The sequence below is a fragment of the Lissotriton helveticus genome, chromosome 3_1 (assembly GCF_964261635.1).
Source record: "Lissotriton helveticus chromosome 3_1, aLisHel1.1, whole genome shotgun sequence".
NCBI classification, from domain to species: Eukaryota; Metazoa; Chordata; class Amphibia; order Caudata; family Salamandridae; genus Lissotriton; species Lissotriton helveticus.
In genome coordinates, this window is record NC_136061.1 from 1,751,484,064 (window position 1) to 1,751,506,306 (window position 22,243).

General features: G+C 45.7%; 1 long non-coding RNA gene across 2 annotated transcripts; it reads right to left on the minus strand.

The window, feature by feature from the left end:
* Positions 1-1,256: 1,256 nt before the first annotated feature.
* LOC144825116 (uncharacterized) lies at positions 1,257-10,141 on the minus strand. 2 transcript variants are annotated; one of them, XR_013609283.1, is made up of 4 exons: positions 10,005-10,141; positions 3,319-3,525; positions 1,782-1,832; positions 1,257-1,545 (listed from the first exon to the last, which is right to left on the minus strand). It is a non-coding gene; the product is annotated as an uncharacterized LOC144825116 (long non-coding RNA). The 2 variants fall into 2 exon arrangements; XR_013609282.1 differs by lacking the exon at positions 10,005-10,141 and having other exon boundaries at positions 3,319-3,756.
* Between the last annotated feature and the right edge of the window lie 12,102 nt (positions 10,142-22,243).

The window sequence follows — 22,243 nt, forward strand, 5'->3', positions numbered from 1 at the left end:
GAATACTAATTGACAACTTTAGGATGAGTGTGAATTACTCCCGGATGATCCTATTGGAAGTGGCTTACTCTGGAATGACCCCATGATAATTTCAGGATGAGTGTGGTTTACTCCAGGATAATTTAATGATAACTCAAAAATGAGCATAGATTCTTTAGGATTATATTAGGACAACTACAGAATGAGCGTGGATTACTAGACAATGACTACATAAGGGCTTTAAGATGGCTATGAAAAACCAAGTGTAGATAGCTCCCAGGTGATTTAATGAATAACTTAGCGTGACTGTGGATCAATAATAAATCTTTACGGGCTGAATTACACCGTAAAAATTCCATGTTACAAGCACATTAGCCGACTGCCAGTATTCCCTTGCAGGGTCCCACTATTAGTTTAGGAATATGGATTTGCTTGTAGGGAAATATTTAGAGTCTCACCTCCTCAATGGACCTTCCTGTCAAAAACAGGTCTCTTGGATGCAATATGCCCTCTTTATACAATACCATGAATTATTTGCAATGCCATGAGTTCCAAAGTAAGGCCTAGATTTACAAAAGTGTCACTTAACGCAGCACAACACCCAAATTTGCTGCGTTGCATCACAGGGTGAGATCAGGAAAGTGCCATGTCTACACCTCTCCCTTGCACCACTGCACCATAAGGCAGTCGAGCACCATGGACATGCGTTTGCACTATGGTGCAAAGGTGTCTAGCTTAGGTTTTTTACTGGAAGGGCCCCCTTGCAGTACAAAAAATACTATGCCTAGAAAAACCTGAAAACTTTTCCCATGTGGATGAGTGTTGTAACAAATACCAATTTGCTCTGGTTTATAAATCCTGAAAAGATTGTGTGTCAAGTCCGCATTATAAAGCTTAAGCAAACCAAAAACAATACTTCCATAAATCTGGTCCCAATTATAACATCAATATTCTCCTACTCTGGAAAGATTATTTTTTAAACTCTACTGTGAGATGGGTGCACTGTACAAAATAAACCTTAGAAAGATTCCTTCTGGCTAGCTTTGTGCTGTAGCAAGACCATATGCATACAAATGTTGTGGCTTCAACAATGTTATATTTTGCATTCAGATAAGATTAACAACTTGTGCAGCTACTCTCATACTCCTGACTCACTGGGACTTGCCTTACTTTGAGGTACAGAGCATTAGCTGAAGCTGTTTAATTTGGTGACCAGTGGCAAAAGACTGAAAAAAGTAATGGTTAAATGAAAAAGCATCAAAGGGGATGTGTTAAGATGTAATTTTATTGATATAAAACACACCTTTGGCCTCATAGGAGCCAGGATACTGAACAAGAGAACATAGAGAAAGTCCAGGACACTGTTCAAGAGGGGAAAAATGCTAGAATAATACAAAAAGAACAAAAAGGCTTAATGAAAGCCAGCAACTTCAATTTTTGTTTTTAGATTCAGAGTTTTCTTTAGTCCTCTTCCAGTATTGCAAATCTTTATAGCCAGCTTCCTTCTCATAGTTCCGTTTCCCAGTGATGGCCAGCCTTTATCCGTGCACATAGACTTCATTGAGTCTGGAGGAAAAAGAAATTAACATACATCAGTAACATGTTAACACCACTATTTTAGGTTTTTAATAGGACTGGGCTGTCTTTAAAATGTTCCAATCCTTTTACTTCATATAGTGTGCCCGATGAGATATGCTTAAAAGGGTTCATAAGTTTAACATTAAGGTTACTTGGTCAAAGAGGTAATGGTGAGAGCAAGGCATTGATGAAGAGGTAGGCAGGTAGAAAGAAAGAAGACTCACCTGTCCAAGTGAAGAAACCACCGCTGTTCACCAGATGCTGTCACGCTTCCTCTGCAAACAGAAAGCAATCAATATCAGATTTCATTTACAAAACCATCATGGAGGCAGCCATTTTTAGACTGAACTCTACTTACAGTATTCTTATCTGGAAAACAGTCTAAAAATTTACCATACTGACCAGAAATCCAAATAGGAGCTTACAACCTAATGCTAGGAACAGGGCAACTGATCTAATTATCGGGAGAGCTGAAATTAAATCCCAACTCAAGGCTATGCACCAGATTTGCATGGCATTTGTAGTGCAAATTCTCAATGAGTTACAACCCCTCCCCCATGGCTCTTTTGCAGACGGCTGTTAGTTAAGTGTGAAGGAGTGCATGTACAATAATATGATCCAGGACCACATATGCAAACATATATTTTAACACTGTATATATATTCATGTATTTTCATAGTCCTAAATCAATCAGAGTAGAAATTGTGCCAGTAGTGGCTGCGTGTGGTTCTGTTTGTGGTTGTTTGGGCAACAGAACCCCCCAATACCAGTTGACAAGTGCAAACAGAGCCATGAGGCCATGCTTAGTAAGAGCAAAGCAAGGCAAGTTTGCCCCATGGCACTGTTCACCGCCATGCGGAATGGGGCACTGACCACATAACTTAATGGACTCATGATTATAAGGAACAGGGCACAACTCTGTTCTAGACCATGGACAATGGATATATCATGTCAGGTCACCAGTTGCTATTTCTTTTTTTAGGTTGTAAGTTGCTTAGTCTTACTGGCTGAGAAAAACTTGGAAAAACTAAGGGTTCGCTATATATTAGCACATGGACATACTTTAACATTTTTGCCACGGTAGCACGAGAAAGTTAATATCACTGCATGGGTTCAAACATTTTTGTAAGACTGAATCTCAATGCACAGCCACGGTTGCAGTGGCTTTCCCATGGCCAAGTGATGGTCCAGGTCAGAAATGGACGTCTAAGACATCCAGAGACAGGAGAGAGATATCCTGTGTGTTCTTTTCCAGCTTGGGGAAGTGACAAGTTTGGCATTTAACAGTTGACTGAGTCAATGTTGTCCCTTTACAGTTGCATAACTGTGGCACCAAGCCCCTTCACCACTCATTCAAACAAATATGCCTCTGGAAATACTATCAAGACAGAGTGATAGCTTTCCAGGATACCAGTGATCTATCTGTTCCATAATTATCAAAGCATTTCAAATTTGTTGAACAAGGATCCATTCTACATCCTCCTTTCAGCATCTAAAACAGGTAATACTGAAGATGGCCATAATCTATGACACAGAAGCTGGTTCACAAAAAACAAGGCCCTAAACAGCCAGCATTAGACAGAACAAGGCTCAAAGAGAGCAGGGTGCGGGCATTGTCAGTCATGCCCGCTTATATTGCAGACAGAGAGCTGGGTGGAGTCAACTGCGGATACATTGGTCGGTCCGTGACAAGAACGTGGTTCGCGTCCAGTCACAGACCTGCCTAGCATTTCCCGCACTCCCTTTGTGTTGTCGACTTACCTGCGCGGTCCTGTTGTCCCGCAGTCGGGAATTTGTGGTACCTTGATTGGACGTCTCTGACATGTTACGGCTCCTTCATGCGGGTCTTCCTCTTACAGGTCGTTGATCTCTTCTTCCGGGTTCCTGTCCGCATCCATGTTCCCTCTCCGGAGGTACCTGCTTGTGTAACTCTGTTTCTTCGCGCCGGAGTTTCTTTAGCCTCTGGTCCTGTACAGAATACAATGGGAGAAGAAAGATATATTTAACCAAAGAATCCCCAGGTATATGGTAGGATGATGATGTTATATATGGTTAGAAGGACATAGTTACTTATCTGATTTATCTGATCCACGGAGAGTGGAAAAACAGTTATTCTTTTGTTTCCCTTATTTAGCACGGGCTGGATATAAAGAGGAAATATATGTAAGTTAGTTTCCTGATTTCTTAAGGACACGCTATATTCTTATCTGACCCAGCACCTTTTTGTGTAGATTTTTCATACTACATCCTATCTAGGAAAATATGTTTTTTGCCTAATATTAACTAGGATGTAAATTTTGGGGGTCTAATTGAGTGCTACAGTGGCATTTGTTAAGGTTAGTCCCTCGCATTGTTTTTGCAATTATAAATATAACTTCTTTTACCATAAGGTGAATAACTAAGCTCACAAACAGGGCCACTGCCCATTCTGCAGATATAGGCAAACAAAGCTAGGGCTCTCAGCCATGGTGCATAACCAGGCTAAGAAAAAGCAGGGCCCTGGCCGAAGGTGCTCAAATAAAATATACCAGTGCTTAGCTGTATAGAACACATTTAATTCATGCTATATACACTAGATGTGGAGCACTGATCTGTGCCAGACACAAGAGCTTACATTTATAAGGGGTCACTGGTCTATGCTTCATACTCTGGCTTCACCCACAGAACTTGCCTATGTTACACAGTAACGTTTAGGGAGACAAAACAATAATAAATAGTGCCACGTTTTTTGGGTTGCGTTCAGTGAAGCCGCCCTGACACCAGGAGTAGGGGCTAGTGGAGTTACAGAAGGACAGCATCACAATACAAAGTTTTACTTTTTGCTTTTATACACACTTTTTCCAATATAAAAATAATTATTTGGGCTACCGCCCTGTCTTGCCTCTCCTCTTGTGCAATTTAAAAGGTAATTTTTTTTCCTTTCGCTTTATAAACATAATTAACCACATCAATGCTATGCATTTTCCCGCTGTGTGCTGGAAACAACAAAAACACATGTTACATGACGAGCTGGGCTCGTCATCAGCGTAGCAGGAGGCTACCTCATGACGAGCCCAGCTCGTCATGAGTGTGGAAGGGGTTAACTGTGCGCTGCCACAGCAAATGTCAGTTTTAACTCTGCAACAGCTGAAATGCATGTTTTAAATCGTTGCACTGATTAGGTTTACCTAATGTGTGCTTGCGAACGGCATGGTCTCTGGACAAGGCCTCTCCCAGAAGCCAGGGTGGGCGTGGCATGCTGTGTGGCATCTCAATCATACCCATCCGTTGCAGCTTGCTGACTGCTGTGGAGGAAGGAAAGGGCTCGGAAAGAAGGAGGCTGTGTCTGCGCTACTGCTGCATTACTTTATTACACACAGATTAGCAAATGTCGTCCAAACAAGAAGCATGGCATCATGAAGAGGGCATAAAGCAACAAAAAATAACCTAAGCATTAATGGGGAAAAGACCACTGCTGTAGGTGCTGTGTGCGCTCGTATGCTGGGTAGAGAGCTTTGTAATGCGAAGCAGAAGGGGAATCAAAACGGGCAGAAGCAGCGACTGGAGAAAAGCATTAATAAAAAGGTACATACAAAAGTTCTTACACAAAGGCTATAAGGAAGGCAAGCCCTAGTACACTGGTGCACCTGACTTTTCAAAGGAAAAAAAAGGCGGCAAAGAAGTTCAATGCTGGAATAAACCAATTGTAGGCAGGAATAAAGCGGTTGTATCAATTACAGAACGTCTTGCTTGCACGCTGCCAAAGCTCAACCTAAAAAAAGCATATTAACCATACAAAATAAAAACAAACACTTTAGAAAAAACATATACAAATGATTTAATTATGTAGAAATATATTGCAGGATTTCCCAAAACCATCGAAGATAACCATTGTGTTGATTTTGCTGGGGTTTGTCACAGCAGTGAAGTAGATGAAGTAAGCAAAATGGGGAGATGAATGGTAGGGGTATGTGAAGCACAGAAAGGGAGAAGAGGCAAGGCTGAAGAAGACTAGGTGTATTAAAAAGGACTACAGGCAGAAGAGTCAGAGCTGAGCAGAAGGGGAGAGCAGCGTTGAAGGGAGGCTGAAGAGGAATGAAGGAGAGGCTAAGACCGAAGAATCCTGGCAAGAAACAACTAAGTGGAAGTGAAGGAGCAAGAGGAATGAGGAAGACATACCCGATAAAGAGGAATAAGGTATAAGAGGCAACATGAAGGACATTGTAGGGTTAGGAAGGACTAACTTGTTAAGTTTGGGGAAGTTAAGTAATAACCTACCTTTTTATTTATTTATTTTTTTAAAGAGTTTTATATATCGCAAACTTGACCCAAAGATTTCAGATATCAGAGCGCTTTACATGAGCACCAGTTTCGTTACAGATGGGCACATTAATTTTTTTTAGTCGCAAGGAGATTAAGTGATTTGCCCAGAATCACAGGATGTTGAGCATCGTTGCCGAGACTCGAACCCAGTTCTCCAGCTTTGAGGTCGACCGCTCTAGCCATAAGACTATATCCTCTCACCTCTTGTTAGGAGTACTGAGTGTTATTCATGCCCCCTAATACACATACCACTGATGCACCGGAAGTGCTTGGCCTCAGCGATCTCTCATATTAAGGGTCAGTATGGTGGCTGCCCCTCCCAGGCCTCCTTTTCCTGCCTCAATGTGCTCTGTGGCACCCACCTTACAGGTGTCAGGGAAGTGTTTTCCATTTCTCCATCTATCTCTTTATATCTGAACAATTTATCTTTCACAACCATTCAGAGGGACGCAGGGGGTCAGACCCTGGGTGTGCCTGTTCTGTCCTAACTCTCTGTGCTATTCAATTGTTATTTCCCTAGGTGGCTGGTATTTGTATGGTGATTAGGACGCCATTGCTCCCCTTCTATACTGACACCACACGTGGTCTGTGGGCTGCAGTCGGAGGCCGCATCCCATTGGTGTTAAACTGATGGACCCAGGCGCATGCCACAACAGCAACTGGAGGTAACAAGACACCTTCTTCAGTTATGTGTACGACCAACCACCCTAATGTGCCCACCATTGATGTCCTCCTTTCAACCTCCAGCCCCCACTGTGGAACAAGGGGACGTTGGGGCTCAGAGTGGGATGTTGGCTGGGCATCTGAACCCTGTAGCATCCTTTGGTACAACACTGTAAAGTTTTTCCCAGGGTGCGGGTGGTGAAATTTAGATTTACACTACTGAATAAGTTAAATGTTCGGTCAATACGGCAGTTCGAAAGAATTGCATTATAGAGAGCAACAACACCTGCATTAGTTTGCACCTGTGCCCCGCTTAGGAGCTGTACTGCAGAGTTGCTCCCTTCTGATATTGGGGTGGGGTAGAGTGGAATGGAGTAGGTTGATTTAGAGTAGAGTGGATTGGGGTAGCATAGAGTAGGGTAGATTGATTTAGAGTGGAATACAGTGGATTAGATAGTAGTACGGTAGCGTGAATTAGAATGGAGTGGGGTAGACAGTAGTGGTGTAGAGTGGGCTAGATGGAGGAAAAGGTGGAACGGGGTACATTGGGGTGGAGTGGGGTAGATTGGAGTTGAGTGAAGTGAGATATACTGGGTAGATTGGGGAAGAGTGGGTGGATTGGAGTGGGATAGATTTGGGTGAGGTGGGGCAGACTGAAGTGAAGTGGGTAGATTGGGTGGATTACAGTAGAGTAGATTGCAATGGAGTAGAGTAGGTTGGAGTGGAGTAGGGTAAATTGAAGTGGAGCGGGATACTTGGAGTGGAGTAGATTGAGGTAACAGATTGATTTAGAGTAGGAAAGGGTATATTTGGGTAGCATGGAATGGAGTAGATTGGTTAAAAGTGGGGTAGATTGTACTGGGGTATATTGAGGTAGAGTGAGGTAGACTGGAGTGGGGTGCATCCTGTAGTGGTGTTGAGTGGGCTTACTTGGGTGTAGAGTGCGGTACATTTAGTGGGCTAGATTTGAGTAGAGTGGTGTACAGTGGAGTGAGGTAGATCTGGGTGGATTGGGGTAGATCGGAATGGATAGAGTGGAGGGCGGTATATTGGGGGTGGAACGGGGTACATTAGGGAAGAGTAGGGTACTTGGAGTGAGGTTAATTGGGTGGATTAGAGATGGGTAGATTGGAATGGAGGGGGTAGAGTGGAGTAGGATAGAGGAGATGGAGTGGAATAGGGTAGAATAAAGAGGAGTGGACTAGATTAGGCTAGATTGAAAGGGTAGATTGGAGTGGGATAGATTTATGTGGAGTGGGGCAGATTGAGGTAGAGTGGAGTTGGGTATCTTTGGGATGGGTGGGGTGGACTAGAGTGAAGTGAGGTAGACTGGGTGGATTGGAGTAGGATAGAGTGGATTGTGGGGGATTGGGGTAGAGTGTAGTATGGTAGAGTGGAGGTAGATCAGTGGAAGAGTGGGGTACATTGAAGTGGAGTAGATTGGGTGGATTAGAGCATGGTAGATTGGAGTGGAGTAGAGGTGGAGGTGGATTAACTGGGGTAGATAGGAGTGCAGTAAATTAGGGTACAGTCGAATGAGGTATATTTGGGTAGACTGGAATTGGGTAGATTGGGGTGGAGTGGAATAGGGTGGGGCAGTGTAAGGCAGATAGAGTGGATTTGAGAGGGGTACATTGGAATGAAGTGGGGTAGGTTGGAGTAGGGTGAGGTAGATTGTGGTAGAGTGGGGTAGTTTAGGTTGGGGTGGGATACATTGGAGTAGAGTAGATTGAGTGAATTAGAGTATGGTAGATTGAAGTAGGGTAGATTTTTGTGAAGTGGAGTTGGATGTAGTGGGGTAGCAGGGTGGAGTATAGTGGGGAAGGGTTGTAAAGTGTCTTACAGTAGAGTTTCATGGAGTGGCATGGCATAGAGAGGAGCAGAGTGAAGTGGTATAGAGAGGAGTAGTATGAAGTGGAGTATGCATGGTGTGATAAGCACACTGCCATTAAAGACAACACATTTCCAATTGAAATTGTCCATTACATTTGCATTCGAGAGGGTGGAGGGTCAGAAACAGGCCTTGGTGAAATTTAAATCATGTGCAATTTTTCAAATTTCACATTACACTTGTGTCAAAAAATAAATGACAGGTTTGCATTTCACATAATGTTCTTGAAATTTCACGTAATTACTTAAAAGAAAATTATACTTATTCCATACTCTCTTAGTCAAATGAGCTGAAAAAGGGGCAAGAGGGAGGTGAGTTAGAAAAAAGGATGGGGAGAGAACTGAGAAATAACTAATGCTTCTCTCTAGTAGTTTCCTGCCACCTTAATAGTTTTCAGTTTCAAAACATTCCCCTCACAAGTTATCAATGATGAGAGAGAACAGTTCAGCAACAAAAATGTATACTGAAGCCATTAAATAATTATTACAATACAGAATATGTGATACAGAATAAGATACCTCACATCCTCAAGTTGTTAAATCTTATAACATTTTCTCTAACACTACTGGTTTACAATTTGCTTCTTGGGGAACTGCTAAAGCCCATGGTTAAGCTATGCCAACAAGCGCTCTCATACTGTTCTAATAGACCTATGAGAGCGCTTTAAAGGTGTTACCACTGTCCATGAAAAAGCATACCAGAGTGAGTGACGTGATAATTACATTCAAGTGCCAACATAACTGATACCGAAAGGACCAGTTACATGAGTACCTAAAAGGCCATCAATTCGAATGTAACAAGAAGCAAACATCAAATATGCTTGTAGGATTAAGACAGTCTAAATACGCTGATATCAAACCGTGCAATGCTAAACATTCCACTCAGTAATGTTGCAGGAATAGATTTTCGTGATATGTACTGCCTACTTCTTGTCACAGAACAAAATCCAGAAGTTAATTTCCACTCTTCCTTGTCCAGACCGGAGTGCATGTTGTGCCAGCTAGATAATGCAGCAGAGGGGCTTCAGTGCCCAAGAGACTAAAAGAGAGTAAAAACAATGTATCTAAATCATATCAAAAGGTGTACTTAAATGCCTTCCTACAGATCTACGGCTGAAGAACATCGTGTTGACTACATAAAATCACCCTTTAGGCGGTCATCAAGACTAGTGTTTTGCCACAAATAACCCACTTTCTCTCCTATGCACGGTTCCATAGTCCCACAAATGCAGACTGTGGGAGAATCATCTTCTTGCAGGCCAGTTATTTCTTTCCTCGGAAAGTAAAAATGTTTTCCCTTTTTCATTGCCCACAACTACAGGTCAATCCGGAGGCTAAGATGTCGAGTTATTTTAGGCAAATACAGCACGATATTTCTCTCAAGAGTGCTGCGCATTGGGTTAGTTCCTTTAAAAATAGATATTATTCAGATTTTTTTTTAATGTTTCACTGTCCTTTACTTCTAGGCCCTGCAAGTGCTTAAGAAATAAAAAAAAAACGGAAGCTTTTGCTGTAGGCTTTTCTCATTAGAGGGCTAATTTAAACAAAGCAAAACCTTCCCGAACCACAAAAACCACATGTCCATCAATTACCTGAGAAGCAGTAATTCGATCTCTTGCTCCTGTCCCGATAAGGGTTTCTCCCACACGAACATGCAAATGGTCGAGAAGCGCTGAAGAAATCTTCAATACTCTCGAAGTAGAGGTTGAGTAGGCGCCATGTCCACTTTTGTAAATATCTTGCTGACCCACGGGTGTTGACCTAACGATTGCCCGACGCTCCGGCATGCCGTCACTTCCGGCGCCAACGGAAGTGCATTTCAAAGCACTTCAACATTGCATTCTGGGACTTGTAGTTAACCCGGTGTTGCATGCAGATGTCCAATTGATAGGAAACTCCGGTAAGGTATGAATATAGGTCAAGTGACTAGAGCGCACTGAGTGAATTTGTGAAAGTCGACAGTAACTCGCTGGCACTTATGCACCCTGTGCAAAAAGAGACCTCTGTGAGGACCGCAGACGCTCAAGTGCAGCCTTGTAGTCTGGGCAGAGTTCAGCAACCGGCTTCCTTCTTACGAAAGATAAAAGTGTAGATCTGTTTGGCAGGCCAACTCTCACCGAAATGAACCGCCCAGCGCAGGCAGCGAAGGAAAACACCACACATTGCAATAATGAGCTTTTAAGTGACTTTACAGGATGCAATAATCTTCACGTGCATTCTAATAATTTCACAGTAAAAAGCAATTCCAAGTTGATCGCACAGGTAACAAAATGCTGCAAGAAACATTCCAAGAGATTCCACTTAAATGTTGGCTCTGTGCAGCACAACAGTGGGTTTGATAGCCCACTGATACATTTTGATTCCCGAAGATACAATCAATTTGTTCTTTCAGTAATGAAGAGTTACCGCTGTATTACTTTTAGTATGTGCTTTTTTGTGTGTGAAAAACGTTATTATAATGTCATATGTTTATATAACCTGTCTGTTGTAAATATTTCTCGTTTTTATGCATATGTATATTTGTGTAAAATAATCTATTTTTATACTTTGCGACCATTTTGACGTGCAATTTGGTATTAATGTATTTAAATAAATGCAGATGTCCAAGCGCACAAACAAAAAACATACAACTGTGTTTTCTCAAAATACACCTTCGGGTAAAGTCCGCGCTATATAAAAACGCACAAATAAATAAATAAATACAACTCTCACCCCTCTCCTGCCAGAGCACAGTTCACTCCCCCCACACACAGTTTCTTCGTTATTTATGTTTTGGTAAATCCACGGAATACGGAATTACTATGCGAACTGGATTCTCTCAATTAAATGACACACATAATTTGCTATTTCGTGCAAATGATCGCTCCAATTTACCACCTGGTGCAAGTGGTAAATGGGAGCGACTGGTGGTGCGGGGCTGCAGGCCCCCCTGGGGGCGCGGGGGGAGGAGGGGGTCACCAGGAGGGGAGGGGAGTGGAGCAGGCATCAGTGAGCACTGAAGGTTAGTCTCACAGGGAAGGTCCGTCGTACTGTAGAGGGCATTGAATGTTAAGTGCAACTTTTTATTTGATATAGACAAATTGTTTTACTCTGCATGTTGAAGCGTAATACCAATAACAGTACCTACCCTGTTCTTCAATGCAAAAGAAATAATTACATGTTGGGGAACACTTCGAATAGTATGTACCGAAAGAGTATATTTTCAAAAGCACTGGAGTGCACTTTGTATTCATAGCTCTCTGTGTTATAAATGAGATAGGTTTACCCTTTGCCACGAAGTAACATCATCAGATACTCGATTCAGAATCATCGTCAAGTCATCAAGAGCAATCACATCCTGTAAAGTAATCATACAGCCATTTTCAAGTCGTCCTGAAATCATCAAGCTGAGTTTCTAAACTCTGCTGATGACTTCAAGAGCTTGATGATGTCTGATGTTGAGGAAATGACTTCTAGAGTAGTTGGATGATCATTCGATGATTCTGGGATGGCTTCTAAAGTCATTCAGTTTGACCTGGGAGGGCACTAACCTAGAGCCCAGTTTACTTATGCTCATGAGCATGACGGGCTAAAAGCAAATTAAATCAGGATTGGTTAAGGTACTAGTGACACTTATTTCTCTGCAGCAAGCAGCACGTGGCTGGATAGACAATAAACCAATCAAACACTGCAGTAAGTGTGTTTAATCCTTATATCACCTTGACCAGCATAGCGACCAAGTTTTCAAACTGCTTGCTTATGTGTTACATTTTGGTGGTTTCAATGTGGTATAAGTGGCATTCACTACCTAACGAGTGACACTTTCTAGCAAGTAAATCTAAGCAGTAACTAGTATTTTTGTGCCTTTCTATGAATTTTCGATTATTATGCAAGGTAAAAACCCAGCTTCTGTAGTTAACAGTCAAGGCCAGACAAGTGGAAACCTTGCAATAGAAACAACTCATCAACGTGCCCCAAATGAGAAGTACATAAAGATGTAACAAGGACAAGTATGTGCCCCTCCTAAACTTGCTGTACCTGAAATAGCCTTCTTGTACAATGCCCCTAAATTACATAATTTCATCACTAGAAAAACCCAGAAGTTCCTCCGACTTTTAAATAACTAAATGGTTCTGAAGAAAACAAAACTGCCCACCAGACCTACTAGCTGAGAGGCGCAAGAGCGGATCACGGCTGCTACCATTACTTAATGAAGATTCAAAACAATCTGAAGTTTGGTAAAGCTCCTCAATCGATCCTAATGGCACATACAAAGTACCACTACCAACATCCTATCAACCATGTACCCAGAGCGCGCAGAGAAACCTTGCTGTGAAATTAAGCAATATATAATGGACATACATGAAGGGGCATCAAAGTACTCCACAATTCAAAAGTGGCTCAGGTCTATCATATGGAACAGTCTACATAAATACTAACACAGTACTTTAAAAAAAAAACCTATTAACATCTGCTCCACGTGTTACCTCTTTAATAGGACGACCAACCTGTGACCTTGTGCAGATGTTTGAAATCCTGCCGGATCTTTCAGTGACAAGCTGCCCTCTTCTGTTTTAATTTTTTCACCTTTACTGCCCCTCCCTCGGACACCACTTTCGCAATTATATGAAGCTGATTAGAACATCACTTCAGAGCCTCTCTGTCCCAGGTGGAGCCCGGCCAATTCCAAACAGGATGTGAGTCCCCAATAACACTCTTCATTCTCACTGGTGCCTAGTGTTGGCAGATGGGCAGCAGAAAAACAAATTAAAAGAGATAGCCAGCCTTTGCCTACTTACTGAGCAGGGCCCCTTCCTGGCGGAATCAATCAGGGGAGCGAGCATCAGGATTCTAGGGCCTCTCTCTGTCAAGGTGGGACCGGGTCCAACAGGAAGGATGTGCGAGGCCCCAACATGAAGAAGTTACAGACCAATGCAGGCATCTCGGCTGCCGAAGTGTCAGAGTCTCAGCTGACTCATACCATTTATTATTCTCACAAGCTGACTGAGGCCGGCGCAGTATTCTTACATAGAACAACGTCTTTTGCTAGTACTGTCAGAAACTAGCTTTTGAATTATCAACGGATCTTTTGAGAAATAAACCGGTAAAGATATTAACGGGGCCAGAAAAACACAGTTGTTCGGAGCCTGGCAGACGTTGTAAGTGAGCTACAGCAAGTTCTGTCACACGGACGGGGCACCGACTGACTGCAGGAAGCTGCCAAGGGAATTAATTCTATAATGTAAATAATTCAACACACACACACAGACACTTCGATGGCTGCAATGCACCTCTCTGTCTCTCTTGCTCATTTACTCTACATGTTGGCAAGCGTTAAAAAGACCATTTGACACTCTGGTCTCACACTTACTTGCAAGGAGAGGCCCACGGAATTTTGGTTACTCCCCAGAGTCTGGTCGCAACTTTTCACTCGTCTCCAGCATTAGGAATGGCAAACGTGCACCGCACCCCCAGCGATCCCCATCAGACTCACTCAGGGTCACAGCAGTGGCAGCTTCGAGTGGGTCACTCATCATTGATTACAATTTACTGCCTCGGCGCGAGCAGCGCTATCACGCAGCCTAGCCAACCTCACCACCACTGTTACTGGGCCTGTGCTGCTAGCTGCGGGAGCAGCAGACAGTCGTTGATTGGCTGCAGTATAAAGGACTCAGAGGGCAGCCCGGCCCCCCTGCAGTGTGTGATGATTCATGAGAGCCGCGCTGGCGCCGCACCATACTTTGCCGCATTTTGTTTCTTTCCAGGGCAACAAGCAGCTCCAGGCAAAGTGCAGGCGAGAGATACATTTGTAGCGCTCTCAGCCACAGAGCTGAGAGCAGCAGTCTAAGGTTAACTGTTTAGGAACGAGGGAAGCAGGCGCACCTCTTGGAGCAGCAGAGAGTGCCCGGGCACAGTGGCAGGTGCTGCTGGTGGCTCGCCTGGCAGCAGGTGGCAAAATGCGTGACAACGCATTTCAGTGCGGTGATGCGGATCACCACACTGAAATGCGTGAGCGTCACACCTGTTGCGTGACGCTTGGCAGGACTGGTGGTAGTGAAGGCTGTCAACCGTACAGCACATAATTATGCTGCTTCACACTCTTTGTGAATGTCCTTCAAAAGGTGCAGGCCATAACATTACAATGGTCGTGTTTGTAGTTGGATGTCTGCCCCGGAAGTAACAATATGCCCCGACCGTGGCCTGGCCTCTTTGAGACGGTGTGTCATTCTAAAGGGGAAAAACAAGAAATAATGAAAAGCGGCCGGGAAATGCAAGCGGCCCTGAAGGTGAAAGCAATTAGGGGGGAGGAGAAGTGAGGCCGAGCGCGCACTGCGCACGCTGGGGAAGACACGGCCTGGCGGCCGTGAAAAGTGTGAAGCAGTGGGCGGGGGAGCGGATCCTTTTGAAGTGAAGCTCTCGGAGGCAGGCGGCTCAGGGAGCAAATGGTAAAAAGCGCGTGCATGTGCACATGCACTCGACGTAATCCGCGATGGTTTCACAGCTTGGATGAGCCTCTATACTCTCGTCCTATTATCGCTTGCGCGATTAATAGGACGAGACCTAAAAAAGGAATTGGAGACATTTAATAAGGCAAAAAATTACTGTTTTGCTAGAATTCTCACTTTGGGCTCGTTCAAAAGAATTTAGAAGTCTAAATACCCTTCGTCAGTGAATGAATCCTGACAATAAATGCTTCTTGATCGCGAGAATAAGACGCAGGTAACATATTCTGGTCTTCTGATCAGCCACGTACACCAATTGTGCTCAAGATGTGATTAATTAATAATTAAATATATTTCAGCCTTCAGGCGGTTTCTTTTTGGAAACATTGCTCTTTGCCCTGTGAGTGAACCCACTTCAGCGAACTGATTTTATCACTACTTTCTCCCCTCAGCTTTTCTTTGAAACCTCATTCTAATAGAAAGACCCTAAATGGAAGTCTTTAGCATAATCTGCAGTCATCCTGGAATGTGGTGTGGAATCAGTCCTCATGTACCACGTTGAACACCCCTGGTCAAAATAGTTCGTCAGGAGAGGATGTGGCTTATCGGCAAGAGCAGCCGACTCTGAAGCAGGTTCGAGTCTCGGCAGGGACGTGCAAACATCCTGTGATTCTAGGCAAATCACTTAATCTACCCTTGCATAGAAATGAATGTATCAGGCTGTAATGCAACTGGTTCTCATGTAAAGCGTTCTGACACCTTCGGCTCGAGTTTGCGCTATATAAAACTGCAAAATATAAAAAGAGAAGCAGCAGGTGCTTTTAAAATCATAATTAAGTTGTAAACATTCCACGGCGCCCCCAGGAAGCCAGCACCCGGTGCAATGGCACCGGCGCACCGCCCTAGAGCTGGCCCTGGCAGGGGGGGAAAGGAGGGGCACTCCAGGGGGGACAAGCGCCCCTCCTTGCCCCCCCATGCGGACGCCCATGGAAGCAAGGCCAGGACTTGAAATGATGTGTCTATGATTGTAATGGTGCAAGTAGCAGTCTAGTAGTTGGGGGGTGGAGACATGGGAGGGACCGGAGAGGGAGGAGTAGGGGACAGGATAAGGCAGATTAGAGTCGGGATTCCAAGGGAACAGTTGTACAAATAAAGTACGTAAAAGAATCAGCGAGTCTGTGTCCTATCATTGCAGCTAGAACTTGACAACTGGCGACGAGGGTGGGATGCATCGCATGGCCTGAACGCGTTGCTCCCCTGAGGCTGAAAGATCTGTTCCCGTGATGCACGTGCGTGTTGTCGCTGTCGCGACAAGCGTGATCATCTGGTTACCCGGCCCCCAGCAGAGCCGATGCCGACAGTGTCGCCTGTCCATTCCTGAGCTTCCAAGCCGGTAAGCTGTGGAGAGTAGCGCGGACGTGCGCTGAAAGCAGGGTGTTCACCGGCCACGTGTGGTGCCCAGGAAAAGTGGATGCCGATGCCGGGAGCCCACTCCGGTCTTACCTATTGTCCAGGAGTGGCCAACCCGACTTCCTGCATTGTGCCCGTGCATCGCCGTGATCACCCGTCTGGTGAGTGCCTGCCTATGTATACTGAGGCCCCGGGGTGCATAGAAGCAAGCCAAATCTTGTGGGAGGTGAGATTTCGAGGATGGCAGCCATTTTGGAGTCAGGCTCCCTGCACCTATCCCCTGTCAGGGATAACCGGCGGCCATTGTTAAGTCAGGCGGCAGTGGTTTCTTTAATAAGCACAAGCAAATACAAGTACAAAACACATGATTTAGCGCCACAAACTTGTGCAGAGACTGTTAGAGCATAATAAAAGGAAAGAAGATAGGCATTCAACAAGCACCCAGTCCTTACAAGTAGATACGTGCAGCCGAATACCCCGTGAAATCAGCAAAGTGACTGCATGAAAATACAAACACATAAAGAAATAAAATAGTCACAAGGATGTCAGGATCACCGTCACGCAGAGCCCAAAACCCAGCTGGCACCATCCGACCAGGCATGATGGGCGTTTCCTTCCTACGCCCTCCGGAACCGCTCGCACCTGTGGCTGGAGGAGGAATGGGCCTTAGATGGCAAGCATGGCTTGAAGACTTTGAAGACTTCATGCAAGGATCTCACGTGTCAGAAGAAGATCAGAAGTTAATCGCGTTGCGCAACCTCGTAGGAAAGGAGGTTGGTCAACTCATAAAAGAACTGCCCACTGGAGATGCCGGATCGTACACCAAAGTGCATGACGCACTAAATAGGAAATTTCTACACAAAAGGAATGTTGATTATGAAAGGTTCACCTTCAATCTAGCGTCGCAAGAGAAGGAAGAACCAATGAGCATGTTCATCACACGGCTTCGACGGTTGGCCCGATATTGTGAATTTGACACATTCTCCACTGAAGATGCTCTCAGGCTACGCATTATAGAGGGCTGCCAATCAGAATCACTAAGAAGACGACTTCTAAAGAAAAGCTACACTTTAGACGAGATTGAGGAAATGACCAGAGTTCATGACCAAGCGGAGGAACATGCCAAGAAGATGGAGGCAGGACGCACAAACAAGCCTTCCGACTTCAATCATGCACCACCCGCAGACAATCTCGTGACAGACATAGGACGTCAAGACCAAAAACCCATCACCAACACGCGGGTCACAGGCGTCATGATTCAAGCAAAAGGGATAGGAGACGGGAACGTCCGCTCGAATGTTACCGGTGCGGGTATGATATCCCTCACACTGATGCGTGTCCTGCCCTTGGACAACAATGTTGGAAATGCGGGAGAGACAATCATTTTGAAAATGTCTGTGGAGAACATAGGAAAGACAAACAGAAAGACCATGGTAGGTCTTCTCGCCCAACAACCACGCGCCATCAGGCCAAAGCAGTCCGAGATCACCGAGGTTCTTCTACAGGATCATCACAATCAAGTGGGGCATCCCACAAATCATACTGGTCGAGAAGGTCACCGTCACAAGAGTCACGGTCACCATCACCCGTGTCACAGGATAGTGATGAGTACATCTGCATGGTGGCTGACCCTGATCAACTCAAGAAATACCCGCGACTTGACATCCGCATAGGTGATCACGCAGCAAAATTTGTGCTCGACAGCGGCGCATCTCTGAAGTACATTCCAGTGACAGAAAATCGCAGACTGAAGCCAACTCCTCCACTAAGCCCAGCCCATGTGAGGGTATACACATGGATGTCTAAAAAAACGCTTCCTTGTTTAGGAAAGTTCGCAACCACGCTCACCCACAAGGACCACACTGTGCCTGCCCATATACATGTGATCGAGGGACCAGAAGCGGACTGTCTTCTAAGCCTCCCCACTGCTGAACGGCTCCGGCTGGTAGAGATACTCTATCGTGTAAGTGATGACCCAGACATCATTCACAAGTTTCCCAAATTGTTCACTGGGCTTGGGAAAATGGCTCGCTGTTAAGTGCGCTTACACATTAATGAGCAGGTGACTCCCGTAGCCCAGCATCACAGACGGGGGTCCCGTTTCACCTCCAGAGGGCCGTGGAAGAGGAACTGCAAGAGTTACTACAAGCTGATATCATCGAGAGAACGGACGGACCCACTCCATGGGCCTCACCAGTAGTGATCGTGCCGAAAAAGGGTACCCCAGACAAAGTGCGCCTCTGCGTTGACATGAAGGTACCCAATACTGCCAATGAGCGAGAGCGTCAGCTTGGGCCGCATCTGAGCGATATGAATGCGTCCCTCAACGGAGCCAAAGTCTTCTCCAAACTGGACCTTAATAAAGGATACCATCAACTGGAGTTACATGAAAAATCACGGTATATCACCACATTTGCTACCCATCTTGGACTTTTTAGACATAAGCGGCTCAGTTTTGGAGTCTCCTCTGCCATGGAGATATTTCAAGAAACCATAAGAAAGACAATTCACCACATTCCCAATGCTTTGAATTACAGCGACGATATCTTGGTGTATGGCGCAACAGTGCAGGAACATGACACGGCACTAGATAGAGTCTGTCAAGCCCTTTTGGACGCTAATCTCACATTGAACAAAGAAAAATGTGAATTTCACAAGTCCACGCTGAAATTCTTTGGACATATATTCTCAGGAGCAGGGATGAAGCCAGACCCCGAGAAAGTGGCAGCACTGAATGATACAAAGAGCCCTCAGGACGTCGGAGATGCGAGATCTTTTCTAGGAATGGCGAGTGTAGGAGAGTAGGGTCTGCAATCCTATTATCACCCAGATTTTTGCTTTTTGCTTCACTGGTTTACGACTTTCCCTGGCTGTGGGCCTGCTAATCAGACCCACAGCCTAGCTGTTCTCTCTACTCCAAATTGTACCCAGGTACTGAATTGGCACTGGGCCCTCTCAAGTCCCTGTACCCAGGGCTGAGGTGCACCCAGAAGTCTCCCAGGGGCTGCAGCATGTATTATGCCACCCCTGGGCTGACTAACTAAATCAGACACAACTGGCTGCTTGACAGCTGGGCAGAGTGGTGTACTCACCCTCTGCTGTAGATATAGTATTCCTATATCTAAACCTATATGGACACACAGATCTCCTATCAGTCACTCCTATGGCAGGCCTTAACAATCCTGAAGGCAGAGTGCTTGGAATCGTGTGAGATGGTGCTCTGGCATGAGCTGAGCCTGTCTGCGGCTTTCGGGATCCATCCCTTAGCCGTTTCCATGATATCGCATACCATATACTCTTAAGTGCATTATAATCCTCGCGGTTATGTGCCAACTCTGGTATCGCTTTATCAAAACATGTCGAGTAAGGTGTCATACGAATTGGAATACTAACCCCTCGCCAATTCTGGCGACGGGGTTAGCATTCCACCCTTCTAGAGGGACACGACATGTATGTAACCTGTAACCCCGGTTAAAGTCAGACAGAGCCTTAGCTCCACAAAATGGATGCTGCCACCGAGACACAAGTCTGCCCTCCTGCTGCTGGGAGTCCTCCCAGCCCAGGAGGCAAGGACAAAGGGTTTCCTGCCAGGGGGGGTGCCAGCACCGTCCCAGACAGGATTTTGTGTATCCTAGGTAGGCAGGGCTTTAGAGGAAGGTGACTGCAAGTGGCACCCCGGTGCTCACTGTGCATAGGCCGGCTGAAACCAGTTCCAGGGGCACTCCAGCCCCTGGCCTGGGGAAAGCCCGCCAAAGAAGAGGGGTGTAACCACCCCCCTCCTAGTCCCACCCATAGGGCAGGACTTAGTCGCGTGCCAGCCCCTTTTTGCAGGATAAAGGTAGGAACTGGCCCCCTTCCAAATCCGATCATCTTTGAATCCTGAAACTACTTTCCACGAAAGGAACTCAAGACTTCTTCCCAAGATTCTCCCTTGTGACTAAGGAGTAGTCACCCTGCAGCAGCAGGCACCAACCAAGCATCGCGGTTTGTTGCCAGTCTCTCCTTCGGATCAAGACTGCTCCAGCACGACGAGAACCGGCTTCCCTGGCACCTCTGACCTCAACCTACATCATCAGCCCAGCTGTGATCCGTGGGTGTGACGAGACCTCGAGGGACCGGCCATCTTCAGAACTGCATGACGCTTGTCCAGCACGACCACCGAGTGACCCTCGACCGAGTGCTTTGGGGTAAGAGAAGCCCCGACCCTGAGCAGCTCCAGCACCGAAGTTCAGCCCCCCTGCATCCACGAGATCTGCGTGGGGCCCTTCTGCTCTTTGCTGCCAACCGCGTTGTCCAGGTCGCTTGCCCGTTGGCTAGTGGCCCCCTCATGACGCTCCACGACGACAAACACTGCTGGTCTGGTTGCTCCAGACTAGCCCTTGCTCCCCTCCAAAAGAGGAGCACCCTGGACCCTCCTGGTCCCCTCAAGACGCCATTTTAGGTCCACCGCGCGGGCCTTGCATTTGCCAAGACTTGTTGCCCAATCCTGGGTCCAGCGACGTCGACAGCAAGTACCTTCGTGGGACAGCTCGCACCTCCATCCTGGTCGCCGACAACGCCTCCTGGTCCGAGAGACTGCAGAGCCCAGCAGCGCCCACTCACCTGGTTGAGGTGACTTCGTCCGGTGCCAACCTGGTGCCCACTCAAATCACTAGCTAGTGATTCAGAACTTGGTCCCCTCTGCTTACAGGTTTCTTCTTCCCTGATCCAGGCTTGGATCACTCCGAACTTTCTTCACTGGCCGCCTGCCAGCAACTCTTTCTTCAGGCTCCTGGATCTTCAACAAGGGTTTCCGACGCAACTTCGACCCTATGCAGCCGCAGCCCCTGGGCTAGGTAACCTGAGTACTCCGGTGCTCCAGCATAGTCCAACACCCTAAGTGTTCGGATCCACTCTTGTTTTCGACCCACCTAGTCGGGTTCGCCCGAGAACAGTAACTTTGCAACTGCTAGCCTCCATAGACTTTTTCCCGCCTTACGCGTGAGAGTTCCCACTCTGCACACGATGTCCACAGGCCTCCTGCATCTAATCCCAGTGTTTAGAATTGTAGGCCTAGCGATTCCTGAGTCTAGAAAAGTATTACTTACCTGCTAGCAAGTTCGCATTCCACTTACTGTGTATATGGTTTTTCGTGCCCCTAAGGCATTTGTGTAAATTGTGCGACTTAAAGTATTTTCGTAAGAGTTTTGTTGTGTGCTTAGCTCCCTGACTCATAAAGAGTTCAGAGTAGTCTTGTTATAAATAAATATCTGTTTATTTTCATAACAACTTGTGTGGTGTCCTTTCACTTGGTGTTCAAGGGGTAATGTGATGGTAAAACAGCTGGCTTAACACGCCCTCTAGAGTCTTAGCCTTAGACTGCTCGTATCCATGCTACTAGGATAGCTGGTCTATAAGGTTGACTTACAACCAATCATCAATAAGGGTTGTTTGGACTGATACATAGTGATCACTAGAATAGTGAGCACTGCATATCAGGCCAACTTCTCACATCGGTGAGCAGCGGTTGGGATTTGAGCTTGCTGTTGTTTTACCACACGTATCCTAAGAATATCATTTGAAAGATCACATAAGTACTAAGGTACATATAACTAAGCTTAGAATACTCTGAGTTCTACTGAACCAGCTGTTGTAGCTCCTAGGGCCTAGCACACCCTAAACTACAACTCTAGCAAGGGATCAGTAGGTAAACATATAGTGTAGGTAAGTGCACCACTTACACCTCACTAGAAAAAGCATGTCTACCCAGGGAGAGTCTACTGAGACTCCCCTTGTGGATCTTGACCCTCCACAGGTCAAGTCAAGATATGCAGCTCTCAGTTTCCAGGAGATGAGACAAGTGTGTACCTCCAGGAAACTGAAACAGGGGTCTAACCCCACCATTCCCTTTCTGATAGGCCTCTTAGAGACATATGATGCGAGAAAGATTTCTCAGCTAGATGGGAATATGCCAGCCCTAGAGGGTACCACTGGGGATCCAGACCTCCACAACACTGTAA